Here is a 20274-nt window from a genome sequence, read left to right on the forward strand (position 1 = left end):
TGCAAAGTAGAAGTCTGTGTTATTGCCCAAGTGATTTAAAATTAAGTTATTGAGGTGTGTTGCAAATACTCTGTTGCTAACAGAGTATCTGAAGGTCACTAATGATTTAAATTTTAAAAACTGGAACAGATTTAACAGTGTTTCTGTAATAATGTCACTCTCATTTGAATGCTCATATATTTTCTTGAGCATGAAAGAAGGACCAGCATGCTGGAAAAATGCAGAAAAGCCCAAGGACCCCAGGGAGGGAGTCCCCCACATGAATGCTATCCGAGCTATGAATTACGCTGACAAAATGTCAAGATTGGCCACACTGTAACAGTCACAGGAATAACAGAATTTGGGAAATGAAGGGTGAGGTAAAAAATAGATGATGATAAATTACAATGCAATTCATATTTCTTCCTTTGTGTTTAAATGTGAGAATGGAACATTATGTGTACTGTGCAGAAGTGCCCTTTGAAGAAGCCGTTAGCAGACAGTATTGTTACCGTGGCACAGTAATAGAACTGGAAAGTGCCCACTGGCTGCTCCCATGAACAAATATTTATAATAATTCCTTCCCTCAATCTCTCACTGACTTACCAAATATTTGCCACTAAATACACCTCCTGTAGCTTCATAGACATATGCATTGTCGGCTGCCTCTCTATTAAGATGTTTCAAATGCAGCTTTCTCTTTTAAAAGAGGGACTTTTGGATGTGCCTGTAGCATGTTTCCTTTCAATATGCAAAGATTCATTAACTACTTTACTATCAGGTCATTCTATGCTGGTTGCCACGCTGAGGTAGAAGGGATCCCTGGCTTCTTGTGGCTTATCACCTAGTGCAGAAGATGAGAGAAGTACATGAAAGAGATCTAGAAAATGTGTCTTTTAAGCATGCATGGAAGAATATAAACTAAGAAGATGAGCTATCTGAAATGGAGGTTCATTAAGGCCATGAAACTTTAAAATTGGGTCCTAAAAGGATGGATAAGGATTAGAAGTGGAGAAGTAAGAAGGCAGTCCAGGAGGGGGACAGGTTTAGGAAAACAAGAGGCTGTATGTAACCAGTAAGGTCTGGTGAAAAAGGTAAGACCACTTACCTTGCTGCTGTGGTTGCCACTCCATGGCAATGTCACATGATATATTAAGCAAGAGCACGCCTTTGGTTTTCTTGTAGTCCCTGATTTCTTTGAAATCTCCAAACCAATAAACTGTCCCACACCACATTGCTTCTGTATTCAACTTTGATGAGAAGTAACCCTTCACATTTGTACCTCACTGTACAGTTTATAGAGCATCTGCACATACATCATTTTATTTGCCCTTTAGAGTAATTCTGTGACATGACACAGAGGCAGACTTGCTACAAGTTAGAGGACTAGAAAGAGGGGGAGCGTAGGACTTCAACTCAGATCAGATTCAGTCCAGTCTCTAACATTTACATGGACAGTTTTGATCAATAATTGAGATTCCCAAACAATATTATTAAGGTGCTATAAGATTCCGAACACATCTTGCATCAGGAATTAATAAATTATGTCTGGGGTAATTTTTATGTTTAGCACCAAAGATTTGAAAAATCCATATGAAATATTTAGAATTGACTGTATAATCTTCAAGATGGCTGCTAATAGATTTGGTTGAATACTATGCCTCAGATTGCTTCCTAATTACAATATGATATATTCTCATCTAACAACTTTATACACTGTTAACACCTTACTTACTGGGTACCCTCTAAGAGGTTCTACAGAAGTGAGTTTTCTTGTTACTCCACTAACAGCAAACTTTAAAATGTGACAGCAATCTTTCAAAAATATTGTGAAGATTTCCCTGTCTTGTCATGTCAGATATGGTTGTCTGTTGAGGACCAGGCATCATTATGAAAATCCCCTACTGCACCATACAGTGGGATGCTCAGTGTTTAGCAAGGCGTACAGGGAAGTGTGAACCCCCGCATGAATAGTCCCAAGTGATATCACTTTTCACACGGGGATATAGCCCGATTCCCACTCCCAGTCAGTTGAACAGTGTCCACCTAGATGGCGGCCTCAAGGAACAGAGCAGCACAGATCCAGGAGTTTTCCCACGTCTTTGACAGCCAGCCTACACACAAGCTGTTCCCAGCACAGCACCCCACTGCTCGATACACCTCTGCCTCACCCTGGCCGAGTGCAGTAACTCACCCCGCCAGCTGCCAAGGGGTCTTCCACATTATATAAGTAATAAAGTCTATGTCTTTCCCCTCTGGTCCCCCGCATGTTTGTTTGTTTGCTTTTTAACTATCAAAGAATAGAGTGGTGCTCCCTGGATTGGAGCTCCTATGGTACCGTAGTATTTTGATTTTAGACTGCTGGTCTTTACACTGCTAACTGTACCTTCTGAGGGTATCAGTGTTCTCACATCTAGTAGACCCCTTCTCCCATTCTAATTAGTTGTCTGCCAACTAAGCTCATTACATCAATAAGTAACATTTGTTTTATAAACAACACTAAGACTAGAGGCTTAGTGAGGTTGGCGCCAAGCCTCTCTGACAGGTGTAGGGTGAGAGGCCTCAGTGGATTGAGATTTTATTCCCAGATCACAGGGCTTCTATCCTCCCTCCTTTTGGGGTTCTAGGCTGTGTTCTAGATATCAGAGGTTGCTAAATAAAAGACCTCAGAATAATTGGGGGTGTATCAAGGATAATTCCATTTTGTTGACAAAACTCATATTCTGAAAGATGAACAAAATCAGATGTAATGATTGAACCATCAAAGTAATAGCAGTTTGTGATATCCAATTTTTATTCTTTAAATTTTTTTTGTATTCTCACCCGAGGACATTTTTCCATTTTTTGTTCAGATAGAGTGGGAGGGAGAGAGAGGAAGAGAGAGAGAGAAACATCAACGTGAAAAGGACATGAGTGGCTGCCACCCGCACCACCAATCAGGGCCGGGGACAAATTGCAACCGAGGTACATGCCCTTAGCGGGAACCGAACCCGGGTCTCTCTGGATTGCAGGCCGACGCTGTAATCACTGAGCAAAACTGGCCAAGGCTTTATTCCTTAATTTAAAAATCATTGGTGGGAGAACAAAAAAGAACTCGTAAGACAAGCCTTATTTAAAATAAAGATTCTATCTCAATCTTTAACAGCACTTTATATTTTTCTAAGTGCTTTAGCATGTATTATCTTTCTTTTTTTAGAGAGAGAGGAAAGGAGAGGGAGAGAGAGAAACACCGACACTGACGAGAGAGAAACATCAATGAGAGAGAACATCGATTGGCTGCCTCCTGCACACCCCCTACTGGGGACTGAGCCTGCAACCTAGGCGTGTGCCTGGACCAGGAATTGAATCCATGACCTCCTGGTGTACAGGATGATACTCGACCAACTGAGCCACACCGACTGGACTGTATTAACTTTGTAGATTATCATAATCCTGTGAGAGAAGCAGGATAGTTCCTTTTCTCAACTATTAAAGTGGCTACATGATTGTGGTGTTTGAAAAAAAGCATTTTTATTTATTGTACCCATAACCAGAGAAGTACTTGATGGATTAGTACTGTTCTCATTTTATGGTTGATATTAATAACTAGCAATTATTGAGCACCTGTTATACAATGGGAAAACTTATGCTGAGAAAGGTTACACGACTTGGCCAAGGCCACAAAGCTAAAAGTACCAGAGCTAGAATTTGAAATTTGGTCTCTGGGATTTTAAATTTGAAATCAGGTCTATGTGGCTTTAAATTCTATGCTCTTTATCCCAAGCTATCTGAGACAGAAACCAAGGGTCAGAAAAACTGCTTCTTGATATGAACTGGATTTTTATTTTTTGTATCTATATCTCATCCATGTACTGGGAGCTTAACTGCACTAAATTTGGGCCTTCTTTTTGAAAGCTTCTGGATTTTGCATACTATGCTAGGGGGTGGGAAGAACAAATTTGATTCAAAATGCTTACCTGAAACTTGAAAACAAACTCTGAGATAAAGTATTTGTACCACAAATATACCCTTCTCCTTGAAATAGGTTACAATGTAAACCTATGTTTTTAAAGAGCTTTGGAGATGACTTGTAAAGATAATGTGCTATATAAACCAATGATTTTATGACTCATGTAAGAAGTTTGCTTGTTCTTTTGAACAAAATAGAGATTTAAATGTGTGACTTGAAATATAAAATTTCATTTTTGGAAGCATGCAATTCATATTTTAAAATTTGATAATTTCCATGTAGCTTGTTTTAAAGAGATGAAATATATCAGAAAATCGAGGAGACAATCAAATTGCTGTATTTAGAATAACTGAATATCCTCTTAGGAGATGCTGTAAAACTATCATGAAAAACACATTCTTTTTCCATTTCCATTTTAAGAAATCATATTTCTAAACAGATTAGGATCAAAATGTAGCAAATTACCAAGTCAATCTTCTCACTATTCTGGCACAATGTAAGATAATGATGCACTGAATTTCATCTCTAAAGATGACACTGCCAACTCTTGGGCAGCAGACAAGGCCAACGACGTGTTTTGCTATAGGGAGAATAGATCTGCACAAAGCCGCCTTCTTTCTAGTACACCATGTGACAAATGACATGGTTAGACCCCTGACATGGGGTACATATAACCCCAGTGAGGCTAGACAGTAAACAACTGATCTAATGAGCTACAGTACTACGGGATGGATACTGGAAGCAGTGGTAAAATGCAGCCAAGATTCATAAGCCTATATAGCAAAGCGTCTTTCATACTTTACCATTTCAAAAATAGCCCTCCTTATATTTCTATACATGTTAGTGGCATAGGATCTATGTCTTCTAAGTCAACTTGGAGTCCGTGTCTCAGCTGTAGTGAGGGAGGGAAGATGCAAATATTATTTGGGATTAAAATGTCATTTATCAAATGCCTGAGTGGGCATGAAAGGCCCTCAGGCGGTTCAGGGCTCTTGTCACCTTTTCTTTGCCCATCATTTCTGGCCTCCTTCAGTCCTTCTTCCAAGCCTCCTATGTTACAGATTAGATTTCTTTTTTAATCCTCACCCAAGGACATGTTTCTCACTGATTTTTTTTTTTTTTTTTTTTTTTTAGAGAGAAGGAGAGAGAAGAAGGGAGAGAGAGAGAGAGAGAGAGAGAGAGTAGTTGCCTCCTGTATATGCCCAGAAAGGGGACTGAAACTGCAACCCAGGTATATGCCCTGACTGGGAATCAAACCCACAACCCTTTGGTGTAAGGGACAACGCTCCAACCAAGTGAGCCACCTGGCCAGGCACATACATATTAGATTTCTTAAGCCAAGGGGAGAGCCAACAAATCTCGGGGATTGGTCAGCCTTTGCACTTGCTATTCCCTTTGTCAGAAATGCACTTTCTAGTTTTCTTTTTCTTTTTTTTTTTTTTTTTTATGAATTTTTATTTATTTTTTTGTTACAGATATTTTACCTTTTTACCCCATTGGCACCCCCCACCCCACCCCCTCCACCCTGTCCCCGGCTTAGTTGTCCATGTCCATTGGTCATGCATACATGCATATAAGTTCTGTGGTTTATCTCTTCCCACCCCCCCACCCCCCATCCCCTCTTCTGAGGGATGTCAGTCTGTGCCCTACTTCCATGTGTCTGGGTCTACTGTATTCCTCAGACTGTTATGTTCATTATATTCCGTATATAAGTGAGATCATGTGGTATTTGTCTTTTTCTGCTTGGCTTCTTTCACTTAGGATAATACTTTCCAGGTCCCTCCATGTCGTCTCAAAGGATAAGAGATCTTTCTTTCTTACCGCTGCATAGTACTCCATTGTGTATATGTACCACAGCTTTTTGATCCATTCGTCTACTGGTGGACACTTGGGCTGTTTCCAGATCTTAGCTATTGTAAATAGTGCTGCTATGAACATGGGGGTACATATATTCTTCCTGATTGGTGTTTCAGGCTTCTTAGGGTATATTCCCAGCAGTGGGATCACTGGGTCAAATGGAAGTTCAATTTTTAATTTTTTGAGGTAGCACCATATTGTTTTCCATAGCGGCTGCACCAGTCTGCATTCCCACCAGCAGTGTATTAGAGTTCCCTTTTCTCCACACCCTCGCCAACACTTGTTGTTTGATGATTTGTTGATGGCGGCCATTCTGACAGGTGTGAGGTGATACCTCATTGTTGTTTTAATTTGCATCTCTCGGATGATTAGTGATGTTGAGCATTTCTTCATATGTCTCTTGGCCATTTGTATGTCCTGTTTGGAGAGGTGTCTATGCAGCTCCTCTGCCCATTTTTTAATTGGGTTCTTTGTCTTCCTTTTGTGGAGTTGTGTGAGCTCTCTGTATATATTGGAAATTAACCCCTTATCTGATACATCATTGGCAATGATGTTCTCCCATACAGTGGGTTGCCTTTCCATTTTGATGATCGTTTCTTTTGCTGTGCAGAAGCTTTTTAGTTTGATGTAGTCCCATGTGTTCATTTTCTCCTTTATTTCTGTTGCCTTAGGTGATGTATCAGTGAAAATTCTGCTCCGTATGATGTCCGAAATTTTGTTGCCTACATTTTCTTCTAGAATTTTTATGGATTCACGGGTCACATTTAAGTCTTTTATCCATTTTGAGTTTATTTTTGTGTATGGTGTAAGTTGATGGTCGAGTTTCATTTTTTTGCATGTAGCTGTCCAATTTTCCCAACACCATTTATTAAAGAGGCTGTCTTTACTCCACTGTATGCTCTTGCCACCTTTGTCAAATATTAATTGAGCGTATTGCCTTGGGTCCATTTCTGGGTTTTCAGTTCTGTTCCACTGGTCTATATGCCTGTTCTTGTGCCAGTACCAGGCTGTTTTGGTTACAGTCGCTTTGTAGTATAACCTGATATCTGGTAATGTGATCCCTCCAACTTTGTTCTTCTTTTTCAAGATTGCTGTGGCTATTCGGGGTCTTTTTTGGTTCCATATGAACTTTTGAAGTATTTGTTCTAGTTCTATGAAATATGTCGTTGGTATTTTGATGGGGATTGCATTGAATCTATAGATTGCTTTGGGTAGTATGGACATTTTAATTATGTTAATTCTTCCAATCCATGAACAGGGTATGTTCCTCCACTTTTTTATATCTTCCTCTATTTCTTTTTTCAATGACCTGTAGTTTTCTGCAAATAGGTCCTTTACTTCTTTGGTTAAGTTTATTCCTAGGTATCGTAATTTTTTGGAGCAATGGTAAATGGGATTGTTTTTTCAGTTTCTCTTTCTGTGAGTTCATCATTGATGTACAAGAATGCCGTCGATTTCTTGACGTTAATTTTGTATCCTGCTACTTTGCCAAATTCATTTATTAAGTCTAATAGATTTTTGATGGAGTCTTTAGGGTTTTCTATGTACAATATCATGTCATCTGCAAATAATGACAGTTTCACTTCCTCCTTTCCAATTTGGATCCCTTTTATTTTTTCTTCATGTCTGATTGCTGTGGCTAAGACTTCCAGTACAATGTTAAACAAGAGTGGCGAAAGTGGACATCCCTGTCTTGTTCCTGTTCTTAATGGAAATGTTTTTAGTTTCTGTCCATTGAGTATGATGTTGGCTGTAGGTCTTTCATATATGGCCTTTATTATGTCGAGATATGATCCCTCTATTCCTACATTGCTGAGCGTTTTTATCAGAAATGGATGCTGGATTTTGTCGAATGCTTTTTCAGCATCTATTGATATGATCATGTGGTTTTTATTCTTCATTTTGTTTATGTGGTGTATCACGTTTATTGATTTGCGAATATTGTACCAGCCTTGCATCCCTGGAATGAATCCCACTTGGTCATGGTGAATAATTTTTTTGATGTATTTCTGGATCCGATTTGCTAGTATTTTGTTCAGGATTTTGGCATCTATGTTCATCAGGGATATTGGCCTGTAGTTTTCTTTCTTCGTAGTGTCTTTTTCTGGTTTTGGAATTAGAATTATGCTGGCCTCATAGAACGTGTTTGGAAGTCTTCCTTCTTCTTGAATTTTTTGAAATAGTTTGAGGAGAATGGGTGTTAGTTCTTTTTTGAATGTTCGGTAAAACTCCCCCGTGAAACCATCTGGGCCTGGGCTTTTGTTTGCTGGGAGAGTCTTGATTACCTCTTCAATTTCCTTAGTTGTTATTGGTCTGTTCAAGTTTTCTATCTCTTCCGGGAATAGTTTTGGGAGACTGTGTGTTTCTAGAAATTTGTCCATTTCGCTGAGATTGTCGAATTTGTTGCCATATAGTTGTTCATAGTAGTTGTTAACGATCTTTTGTATTTCCGTGGTGTTGGTTGTTACTTCTCCTCTTTCATTTCTGATTTTGTGTATTTGGGTTCTCTCTCTTTGTTTCTTGGTGAGTCTAGCTAAGGGTCCATCAATCTTGTTTATCTTTTCGAAAAACCAGCTCTTTGTTTCATTGATCCTTTGAATTGTTTTTTTGGTCTCTATGTCATTTATTTCTGCTCTGATCTTTACTATTTCCTTCCTTCTACTTGCTCTGGGGTTTTCTTTTTGTTTGCTTTCTAATTCTTTAAGTTGTGAGGTTAGACAGTCAATTAGAAATTTTTCTTGTTTTTTGAGGTAGGCCTGTAGTGCTATGAACTTCCCTCTCAGAACTGCTTTTGCTGCATCCCATAGATTTTGTGTTGTTGTGTGTTCATTTTCATTGGTTTCCAGGAAGTTTTTGATTTCTTCCTTGATCTCCTCGGTGACCCATTCATTGTTTAATAACATGCTATTTAGCCTCCATGTGTTGAAATGTCTTTGCATGTTCTTGTTGCAGTTGATTTCTAGTTTCATGCCATTGTGATCTGAGAAGATGCTTGATATGATTTCAATCTTCTTGAACTTGTAGAGATTTAGTTTGTGTCCTATCATGTGGTCTATCTTTGAGAATGTCCCATGTGCACTTGAGAAGAATGTGTATTCTGTAGTTTTGGGGTGTAATTCTCTGTAGATATCTATTAAATCCATTTGGTCTAGTGCTTCATTTAGAGTCTCTGTTTCCTTGCTAATTTTTTGCCTAGAGGATCTATCCAGTGCTGTCAACGGGGTGTTGAAGTCCCCAGCTATGATTGTATTGTTGTCGATTTCTCCTTGGAAGTCCTCCAGAAGATTTTTAATATATTTTGGTGCTCCTATATTGGGTGCATATATGTTTATCAAGGTTATATCTTCCTGTTGGATAGATCCTTTCAATATTATGTAGTGGCCGTCTTTGTCTCTAGTTATGGTCTTCATTTTGAAATCTATTTTATCAGATATGAGAATTGCTACCCCAGCTTTTTTTTGCTTTCCATTTGCTTGGAAAATTTTTTTCCATCCCTTCACTTTCAACCTATGTGAGTCTTTTGTTGAGAGATGGGTCTCTTGTAAACAACATATAGATGAGTCATGCTTTCTTATCCAATCAGCTACTCTGTGTCTCTTTATGGGAGCATTCAGTCCATTTACGTTTAAGGTGATTATTGATATGTACTTATTTATTGCCATTTTTGTTTAGTGTGGTTCTATTTTTGTTCCCATTTCTACTGCTAATTACAGCAGTCCTTTTAACATTTCTTGCAGTGCTGGTTTGGTGCTAATGTATTCCCTTAGCTTTTTTTTTGTCTGGGAAGCTCTTTATTTGATCTTCTATTTTGAATGATAGCCTTGCTGGGTAGAGTAGTCTTGGATTCAGATTCTTGTTTTTCATGACTTTGATTACTTCATGCCATTCCCTTCTGGCCTGTAGTGTTTCTTGTGAGAAGTCAGCTGAGAGCCTTATGGGGTTCCCTTTGTAGGTAACCTGTTGCTTATCTCTTGCTGCTTTTAGGATTCTCTCTTTGTCTTTAATTTGTGGCATTTTAATTACTATGTGTCTTGGTGTGGGCCTGTTTGGGTTCTTCTTACTTGGGACTCTCTGTGCTTCTTGAACTTGAATGCCTTCTTCCTTCACCAAATTAGGGAAGTTTTCTCTCACTATTTTTTTGAATATATTCTCTATCCCTTGCTCCTTTTCTTCTTCTTCGGGGACTCCTATGATGCGAATATTATTACGTTTCCAGTTGTCCCATAGTTCTCTTAAGCTGTCTTCCTGTTTTTTAATAGTTTTTTCCTTTTGTTTTTCTGATTGGTTGATTTTTTCTACCCTGTCTTCTAATTCGCTGATCCGGTCCTCAGCTTCCCCTACTCTGCTTTTTAAACCTTCCAATGTGTTTTTCATTTCGGATATGTCATTTTTTATCTCTTCTTGTTGGTTTTTAATTTCCATTTGGCTTATTTTCAGTGTCTCTATGTCCTTACTCATGCTGTTCAGCTTCCTCAAGATCATGGCTCTGAATTCTAGCTCTGTTAACATGCCTAATTGCTCCACATTGATCTCATCTTCGGTGGAGGTGGTTTGCTCTTTCATTTGGCTTCTGTTTCTGTGTTTCACCATTTTAGCTATCACTCTGGGCTTTGGAGCCTGTCAAGTTCTCCCTGTGGGTGTTGGTGTTCTGCTGTTTGTGGCTCCCTCTCCTGTGTTTAGATGAGCGAGGGAGGACCCGCGTTGAACACCACTGTCAAGTCTTACTTTCCTGGTTAAAGCTGCCAGCCCAGGAAACGTACTGTTATCCTCTAGCTTTTTGCCTGAAAGCTAGCAGTCTAGGTTAATTGATGAGTTTTGGGTTGTCAGTTGATTGAAAAACTCCCTCTGGTGCTCAGCCAAGGGGCTTTCACGAGGGTGGGGCAGATGCTGGTCCTTAGTGAGCCTCAATTAACACTTCAATGGCCCACAGGGTGGGGTTGGATCTCCGAGGGAGGGGCTGCTGCCTCTCTCAGAGCCCTGGGAAGAAGCAATGTGGCCACCGTCCTGAGTGGCTGCACTCAGCCAAAGCTCCGAGAGCCCTCCAAACCCCGAGTGTCCCGACACAGTTCCAGTCCAGTCTGCCCTCCCTCTGCCGGAGCCCAAGGTGAGTGGCTGTGGCTGTTTTAGCCTCAGTCCCGGCTGCGCTGTGGGGCCGCCTGGGAGTGTAACCCGCGGGCGCCGCTTATAGCTAAGGCCGCTGCCGAGCTGCCGACCGTGGGCTCCCAGCCCCGTCTCGCGCCTTCGCAAGCCTACCGGGATGGAGTCAGTGTCCCTCATTGTATGGTCCTCGCAAGCTGCTTTTCTGTTGGTTTTTCCCGTTGATTTGTCTGTGTTATAGTTGTAATTCCAGTTTGGTTCTGGGAGACGGTCTGTGTAGCTCCGTTCACTCCGCCGCTAATCTGCTTTTCTTAAAGCCGGTTTTGCATTCATTCCTCTAGTTTTCTTAATCAAAGTCCCATTCCTTCTCCAAAATCCAGTTCAAATGTCACGTCACTAATTCATGTATACATGCCTAGTAGGTGTCGGCCATTGTGCACTTCACCTTGGAGATGTATTTAATGTATTTGATTGGCCATTCTGTGGCTTCCTTCTTTATGCTTCCACAGCAATCTTATCCTACCTCCATATAAGCACTTACCACTTCTAAAAATTATTTACAAGATTCTTTCTTTTTGCCCTGGCCCGTGTGGCTCAGTGGATAGAGTGTTGGCTCCCACACCGAAGAATCTTTGGTTTGATTCCCGGACAAGGGCCTGTACCTGGGTTGCAGGATTGATCATTGAGCCTGGTTGGGGCACGTGTGGGAGGCAAACAATTCATGTGTCTCTCTCATATTGATGTTTCTCTCTCTCTGTGTCTCTCTCTTACTCTCTCTCTCTCCCTTGCTCCCTTCCACCCTCTCTAAGAATCTGGAAAAAAATATCCTCGGGTGAGGATGAAAGAAAAATAGAAAAAAGATTATCTCTTTTATGAAGACCATGGGAGTCCAGATTTAAAGAACCTTATCTTATGTATTTTTGTATCCCTGGCTGTAACATGACACAGCGCTTTAGAAATAGTACATGGTTAATAAATCTCTAGCTGTTATTCCATTCTCCCCCTCCCTTTCATTTACATTGGCTATTTTCTACTTAACTTATCTGATTTGATCCTCAACCCTTCTGTCCCTATTGCCGAATTAAAACTGCTCTCACCAATGTTGCCAACAACATCCTTCTTACTGAATCAAATGGATGGATAAGACATACTCTTTCCATTGTACTTGCTACATTGGTAAGACGTATGCCTAGACATGCTAATAGCTATTTTTGCCACCTTATGGGGAGAACCTGCCTGAAGAATGAGGCCAATACAAAGGAAAGCTCAATAAGTCCTGATGATGTCATTTGAGCTCCAAGGTTCTGCCATGTTTTAAGACACTTTCATCAGGGACTTTGCAGTTAAATGGGCCAATAAATCCCTCACCTTCTTATGTATTTATTTTTAAAATATTAATCCAGTTTAGGCCAGCTGTCTGTCACTTGTAACCAAGAGAGTTCTAATATAGCTAGTGACACTCATATATGTATTTCCAGCCCAGATACTTTTCCTGAGCTTCAGATGCATATCACCAACTGCTTTCAGGTTTTCTCCTCTGAATTTCCCACAGGTACCTGAAACTCTATCTGTCTAAAACCACACATCTTCCTCCTCTGATCATTGTCTCAGTGAATAATATAGCCCCTTGCCAGAAACCTGGGTAGCTTCCTTGACTTCTCCTTTTTCCCTTCAATCAAATCCCCAAGTCCTATTTTTTTCCACCTACTAACTAAACCTGTCTACTTCTGTCTGCATTGCTACTATTCTAATTTGGCCACCATCATTCCTTATGGATACTATGGCAGCAACCTCATAACTGTCTTCTTTGTCTCCCTCAGGCTCCCTCAAGTTAATTTTTCTCCCCAATTTCTCTACTTTTAAATAAATTATTAATAAATTACAGTAACGCATGCTGTATTGTAACAAGTCAAACAATACAGTATTATATAGATGGCGTAAAAGTAGTTTTACAGTTGTCCATATGAAAAATAATACAATGATTAATAAATAATAATCCAAGAATAAACTCTGTTTCACATACTCACAACTGTAAACCTACTTTTGCCGCACTCTGTATAAAGAACCACTTAATAACTATCCCTTTCCCATCCAACTTCCTTCTACCCAAGGTAATCAGTAATTCAGTTTGGTGCCTCTGCTTCACACATGTGCTTCTGTGTTCATGTCTATATATCTGTATCTATAAACATTTTCAGTGTTTTAAAATCCTTCTCTTTTTTATGAAAATGGGATCATATTATACACATTACTCTGAAACTTGCTTTTTACTACCTAGCAAAGGAACATGGCTATTCTTTCAGGCGCATTCATAAAACTCTAGCTTATTCATTTTAAACTGCATAATATTCAATAGTATGGCTATGCCATAATTTATTCAACTATTTTCTTATTTATAGCTATTAGGGTTATCCCTCTTTTTGCCACTAAAATTGTGCTATAATAAATAGCCTTGTAATATTGACCTATGGTCTAATATTTTATTTCTGTAGGATAGAGTCCCCAAACTGTAAATGCTAAATCAGTGGTATCTTAAAGTTTCATTTTATTAGAGAGGTGGATTAATATCCAAAATGGTGTAACAGTTTGTATTCTCAAATGTGATACACCACATTAACAAAATGAAGGATGAAAATCATATGATCATCCCAATAGATGCAGAAAAGCATTTGAAAAAATTCACCATCCTAAACACTGATGAAAGAAATTGAAAAAAGACACACAAAAAATGGAAAGATATTCCATGTCTTTGGATTGGAAGAATTGATATTATTAAAATCTCCATATTACCCAAAGCCATCTATAGATTCAATGCAATTTCTATAAAAATTCCAATGATTTTCCACAGAAACAAACAAAAAAAATCCTAAAATTTATATGAAACCACAAAAGTCCCTGAATAATCCTAGCAACCATAAGCAAAAAGTACAAAACTGATTTAAAAATATATTACAGCCCTGGCCATTTTGCTCAGCAGTTAGAGCATCAGCCCACGGACCAGAGAGTTCTGGGTTCAGTTCCCGCTACGGGCATGTGCCTTGGTTGCAGTTTGTACGCGGCCCGGTTGGGGTCGTGTGGGTGGTGACCACTCGATGTGTCTCTCTCACGTCGATATTCTTGTCTCTCTCTCTTCCTCCCTCTCTATCTGAGGATAAATGCAGAAATGTCTTTGGGTGAGGATATATATATATATATATATATATATATATATATATATTTTCAATTGTACAGTAATCAAAGCAGTATGGTACTGGCACAATAAAAGGCACATAGAGCGATGGAATAGAATAAAGAGACCAGAAGCAAATCTATGCATTGATGGGCTACTGATCTTCAATAAGAGTGCCAAGAACATACAATAGGGAAAGGACAGTTTCTTGTGTTGGGAAAACCAAATATACCCATGAAGAAGAATAAAATAGGACCCTTATTTCACAGTGTATGCAAAAATCAACTCAAAATGGATTAAAGACTTAAACATAGATCTGAAATTGAAAAACTGCTAGAAGAAAATATAGGGAGAAAGCTTGTTAATATTGGTCTAAGCAATGATGTTTTTGGATATGACCTCAAAATCACAGGCAACCAAAGCAAAAACAGACAAGTGTGATTGTATCAAACTAAAAAGCATCTGGCCCTCGCCGGTGTAGCTCAGTGGATTAGAACATCGTCCCATACACTGAAAGGCTGCAGGGTTAATTCCCAGTCAAGGCACATACCTAGGTTGTGGGTTCGATCCTTAGATGGGGAGACAATGAATTGATGTTTCTCTCTCTCTCTCTTCCCGTCTCTAAAATCAATAAACATATCCTTGGATGAGCCTTAAAATAAAAATAAATAAATAAATAAAAAGCTTCTGCACAGCAAAGGAAACCATAGAGTGAAGAGAAAACCTACAGAATGGGAGAAAATATTTGCAAACCATATATCTGATATGGAATTAATATGCAAATCATGTAAAGAATTTAAAAAATCAATAGCAAAAATGAATGAATGAATGAATGACCTGAGTTTTAAAAACTGGCAAAAGACCTGATTAGACGGTTTCCAAAGAAGACATATAAGTAGCCAACAGGTATATGAGAAGATGCTCAGCATCAGTAATCATCAGGAAATGCAAGTCAAAACCTCAATGAAAGGTCACCTTGCATCTTTTAGGATGGCTACCATAAAAAAGACAAGAAACAACAAGTGTTGGCAAAGCTGTGGAGAAAAGGGAACCCTTGTGCACTGTTGGTAGGTATGAATGTAAATTGATACAGCCACTATGGAAAACAGAATGGAGGTTCCTCAAAAATTAAAAATAAAACTACCATACAACCCAGCAATCCTGCTTCTGGGCGTAAATAGGAAGGACATAAAATTAGTATCTTGAAGAGATATGTAAACTATCATGTTCAATGCAGCATTATTCACTATAACCAAGATATGGAAACAATGTGTCCATCAACAGATGAATAAAAAAAGAAAATGTGATACACACACACACACAATGGAATATATTATTCAGCCTTTAAAAAGAAAAAATGCTGCCATTTACAACATGGATAAACCTGGAACACATTACTCTGTTAGTGATATAAGCCAGACACAAAAAGACAAACATGCCATGATATAGCTTTTATGTGGAATCTAAGAAAGTCAAACTCATAGAAGCAGTGAGTAGAATGATGGTTGTCAGGAGCTGATTAGAGGAAATACAGAGGTGTTGGTCAAATGGTATAAAGTTTCAGTTATGCAAGGTGAATAAGTTCTGAAGATCTAATGCATAGTATGGTGACTATAGTTAATACTATTGTATATACTATACTTGAAACTTGCGAAGAGAGTAGATCTTAAGTGTTCTTACCACAGAAAAAAGGTAACTATGTGAGGTGACAGAATGTTAATTAGCTTGACTGTAGTAATTGTTTCACATTGTATATGTATATAAAAATATCACATTGGCCCTGGCCAGTTTGGCTCAGCGGTTAGAGCGTCGGCCTGCGGTCCGGAGAGACCCGGTTTCGGTTCCCGCTAAGGGCGCGTACTTCGGTTGCAGTTTGTCCCCGGCCCTGGTCGGTCGTGCGGGTGGCAGCCACTCGATGTGTCTCTTCATATCGATGTTTCTCTCTCTCTCTCCCTTCCTCTCTCTCCCTCCCACTCTATCTGTACAAAAAATGGAAAAATATCCTCGGGTGAGGATAAAAAAAAAAAAATCACATTGTATACCTTAAATATATACAATTTTATTTGTCAATTATACATCAATAAAGCTGGGAAAAACCATTTATATTCTTTCTAGAAATATACAGGTTTCCACCTTTTCATTAGCATAAGATATTATCACAATATAAAATTATTGCTAATGTTTTTCAGTGATGGGGAAATGGCATATTATGAATATTTTACTTATTTTAAAAATTAAACTTGTTCTTTATTTTAAATTAGCAATACATGTAGATGTTAAAAAAAAAACAACACAAAAAAAATACAGAAGTATAGAAATTAACTTTCTCCTCACCCCAACCTCAAACACTCAGTTTTCTTTCCCAGAGTAACAAGTTACCAGCTATAGATTTATTATAATTTATGTAATCATTCTTAAATAATGGACATTTAGGTTATTTCCAGTCCTCTGCTATTACAAAAGATACAGCAAAGAATATAATTATTGGCAAATGATTTTCCACATGTGAGTATATCTAGAAGTAAAAGTTGAATTACTTTACCAGAGTATATGCATTTAGCCTGTGAAGATATTTGCCATAGAATCTATTCCTGACATTGATCCTGTGCCTCTCCATTGCCTTTAGAATAGTTTCTGCCCTGGCCGGATTGGCTCAGCGGTTAGAGCGTCGGCCTGCGGTCCGGAGAGACCAGGGTTTGGTTCCCGCTAAGGGCATGTACTTCGGTTGCAGTTTGTCCCCAGCCCTGGTTGGTCGTGCGGGTGGCAGCCACTCGATGTGTCCTTTCACGTGGATGTTTCTCACTCTCTCTCCCTTCCTCTTTCTCCCTCCCATTCTATCTCTACAAAAAATGGAAAAATATCCTCGGGTGAGGATAAAAAAAAAAAATAGAATAGTTTCTATGCTCCATAAACTGGATTCCAAGACCCTGTATAATTTAGTCTCTGTTGGCCAGCTCATTTATGATCACCTCCCCTTTATACATCTATACTAACCATACAAACTTCCTTTGGTTCCTCAAATGAGCCAAGCTCCCCTTTATTGTAAGCCTTCCAACATGTATGTTCTCTCTGCCTGGTTTACCTTTCCCTTGAATCTTTACTTGGCTAACTCTTTAGCACTGACCAGGTTGAAGCTCAAATGTTACCCCATTAGGAGATCTTTCCTGAACTCCCAGGTCTAGATCAGGCACTAACATGTCCCACAGCACCCTGCATTTACCCTATTATACTACTTACTCTACTGTGTTGAACAAACTGTGAGTTTGATGAGGGTAGGTACTTACCTTGTTCACCACTGTGTTCCTAGTGTTCTGAGCAGTGATCAATAAATATTGATTCAACAACTAGTTGGTACTGAATAAACATGTACCAAATGAATGAATGAATAAAAGAAGCTGCAGTAGTTCCTGCAGTGAGACAGAAGAGGTCCTGCAGGTCTAGGTGTAGAATCTAGAATAAGGGAGGGTTGCATAAGTAATACACTAAGAGCCAACAGGAGCTGTCTGCCTACACATCTACATCTGCCTGTGATATTTTGAGGGAGCTAGACAGCAGTTCACCACTTAGTCAAGAGATTAACCTTCTTAGTCTTCACTTCTTGAAGCCATATGCATGCTCTTAATCCTTATTGAGCCTTTTCATGGACACTAATGAAAAGGCTTATTTCACCATCCAAACTAAAACCCTGAGTATTTAATCATCCAGACATTATGTAATTGGCTAAAACTACCCTAGCTATTATTATATTATAGAAATCAGGAATAGTTAGCAACAAATTAGAACAGAATTGGAAGGAAACAATTAGATAATCTACTCTAGTAGTTCAACATCTTTTTCTTACCCTTATATATCTGAGATATATGACATAATCTTCTTAGTTATAGTACCACCTCAGTATAGATTTCTTCATGGTGTGCAGAGTGGTCAGAATTTCAAGGGTTGTATATACAGTAAAAAAGCTCCCGAGATGAAAGATTCCAAAATGGCGGTGGAGTGAACGGAAGCTACACAGACCATCTTCCAGGACCAAACTGGAATTACAACTAAAATAAAGACAAATTGTCAAGAAAAAGCAACAGAAAAACAGCTTGCAAAGACCATATAACCAGGGACACTGAATCGATCCTGGTAGGATTGCAGAGGTGCGAGAGGGGAGCTGGGAGCCCATGGACAGCAGTGGTCTTAGCTGTGAGCAACGCCCTCAGGGATGACTTCCCAAGTCCACTCCACAGCGCACAGAGCTGGGACAGAGTGCTAAAATAGCAACAGCCACTCACCTTGGGATCCAGCAGAGGGAGGGCAAACTGGACTGGAATTGTGTGGAGACACTCGGGATTTGGAGGGCGCTCAGAGCTTTTGCTGAGTTGCAGCCACGCAGGATGGTGGCCATCTTACTCCTTCCCAGGGCTCTGGGGAGAGGAGGCAGCCCCTCCATCAGAGATTCAACCCCACTGAGGTGGCCATTGAAATGCAAATTGAGGCTCATTACCAACCAGCATCTGCCCCACCCTTGAGAAATCCCCATACACTGAGCACCTGAGGGAGTTTTGCATTCAACTGAGAACCCAAGGCTCTTCAAATAACCACTACTGATCACCTCCAGGCAAAAAGCTGGAGGATAACTGAACCATTCCTGGTCTTGAAACCCTGCCCAGGAAAGTAAGACTTGACAGTGGTGTTTAGCATGGGTCCTCTCTCGCTCATCCAAACCGAGGAGAGGAAGCCACAAACAGCAGAACATCAACACCCACAGGAAAAATTAGGCAGGCTGCAAAGCCCACTGTGATAGCCAAAATGGTGAAACAATGAAACAAATGCCAAATGAAAGAACAAGAGACCTCTACCGAAGATGAGATAAATGAGGAACAGTTAAGCAAGTTAACAGAGCTAGAATTCAGAGCCCTAATCTTGAGGAAGTTCAACAACATGAGTAAGGACATCAACACCACGAGTAAAGACATAGAAATGTTGAAAATCAAGCAATTGGAAATTAAAAACCACCAGGAAGAAATGAAGAAGGACATGTCAGAAATAAAGAACACATTGGAAGGTCTAAACAGCAGAGTAGAGGAAGCTGAGGACCGGATCAGTGAATTAGAAGACAAGGTAGAAAAAGAAAATCAACCAATCAGAAAACCAAATGGAAAAAACAATTAAAAAAACAAGAAGACAGCTTAAGAGAACTGTGGGACAACTGGAAACATAATAATATTCACATAATAGGAGTCCCCAAAGAAGAAGAAAATGAGTAAGGGTTAGAGAACATGTTTGAAGAAATAGTGACAGAAAACTTCCCTAATTTGGTGAAGAAAGAAGGCATTCAAGTTCAAGAAGCACAGAAAGCCCCAAGTAAGAAGAACCCAAACAGGCCCACACCAAGACACAGTAATCAAAATGCCAAAAATTAAAGACAAAGAGAGAATCCTAAAGGCAGTAAGAGATAAGCAACTGGTTACCTACAAAGGAACCCCATAAGGCTCTCAGCTGACTTCTCAACAGAAACACTATAGGTGAGAAGGGAGTGGCATGAAGTAATCAAGGTCATGAAAAACAAGGATCTGAATCCAAGACTACTCTACCCAGAAAAGTTATCATTCAAAATAAAAGGTCAAATAAAGAGCCTCCCAGACCAAAAATAAAAAAAGGCTAAGGGAATACATTAGCACCAAACCAGCACTGCAAGAAATGTTAAAAGGACTGCTGTAATTAGTAGAAGAAATAGGAAGAAAAATAAAACCACACCAAACAAAAATGGCAATAAATAAGTACATATCAATAATAACCTTAAGTGTAAATGGATTGGATGCTCCAATAAAAAGACACAGAGGAGCTGATTGGATAAGAAAGCATGACTCATATATATGTTGTTTACAAGAGACCCACCTCACAACAAAAGATTCACATAGGTTGAAAGTGAAGGGATGGAAAAAAATCTTCCAAGAAAACGGAAAGGAAAAAAAGCTGGGGTAGCAATACTCATATCTGATAAAATAGATTTCAAAACAAAGGCCATAACTACAAACAAAGAAGGTCACTACATAATATTGAAAGGATCTATCCAACAGGAAGATATAACCTTGATAAACATATATGCACCCAATATAGGAGCACCAAAATATATTAAAAATCTTCTGGAGGACTTCAAAGGAGAAATCGACAGCAATACAATTATAGCAGGGGACTTCAACACCCCGCTGACATCACTGGATAGATGCTCTAGACA

The 20274-nt window shown here is 39.3% G+C and overlaps 1 protein-coding gene across 7 annotated transcripts in view; it reads right to left on the reverse strand.

Moving 5' to 3' along the window:
• The window catches only part of EDA (ectodysplasin A), a 339263-nt gene that overhangs the window by 58443 nt on the left and 260546 nt on the right, over positions 1-20274 (reverse strand). The gene's annotated exons all lie outside the window — the stretch shown is intronic.

The sequence above is a fragment of the Molossus molossus genome, unplaced genomic scaffold (assembly GCF_014108415.1).
Source record: "Molossus molossus isolate mMolMol1 unplaced genomic scaffold, mMolMol1.p scaffold_m16_p_2, whole genome shotgun sequence".
Classification (NCBI taxonomy): Eukaryota; Metazoa; Chordata; class Mammalia; order Chiroptera; family Molossidae; genus Molossus; species Molossus molossus.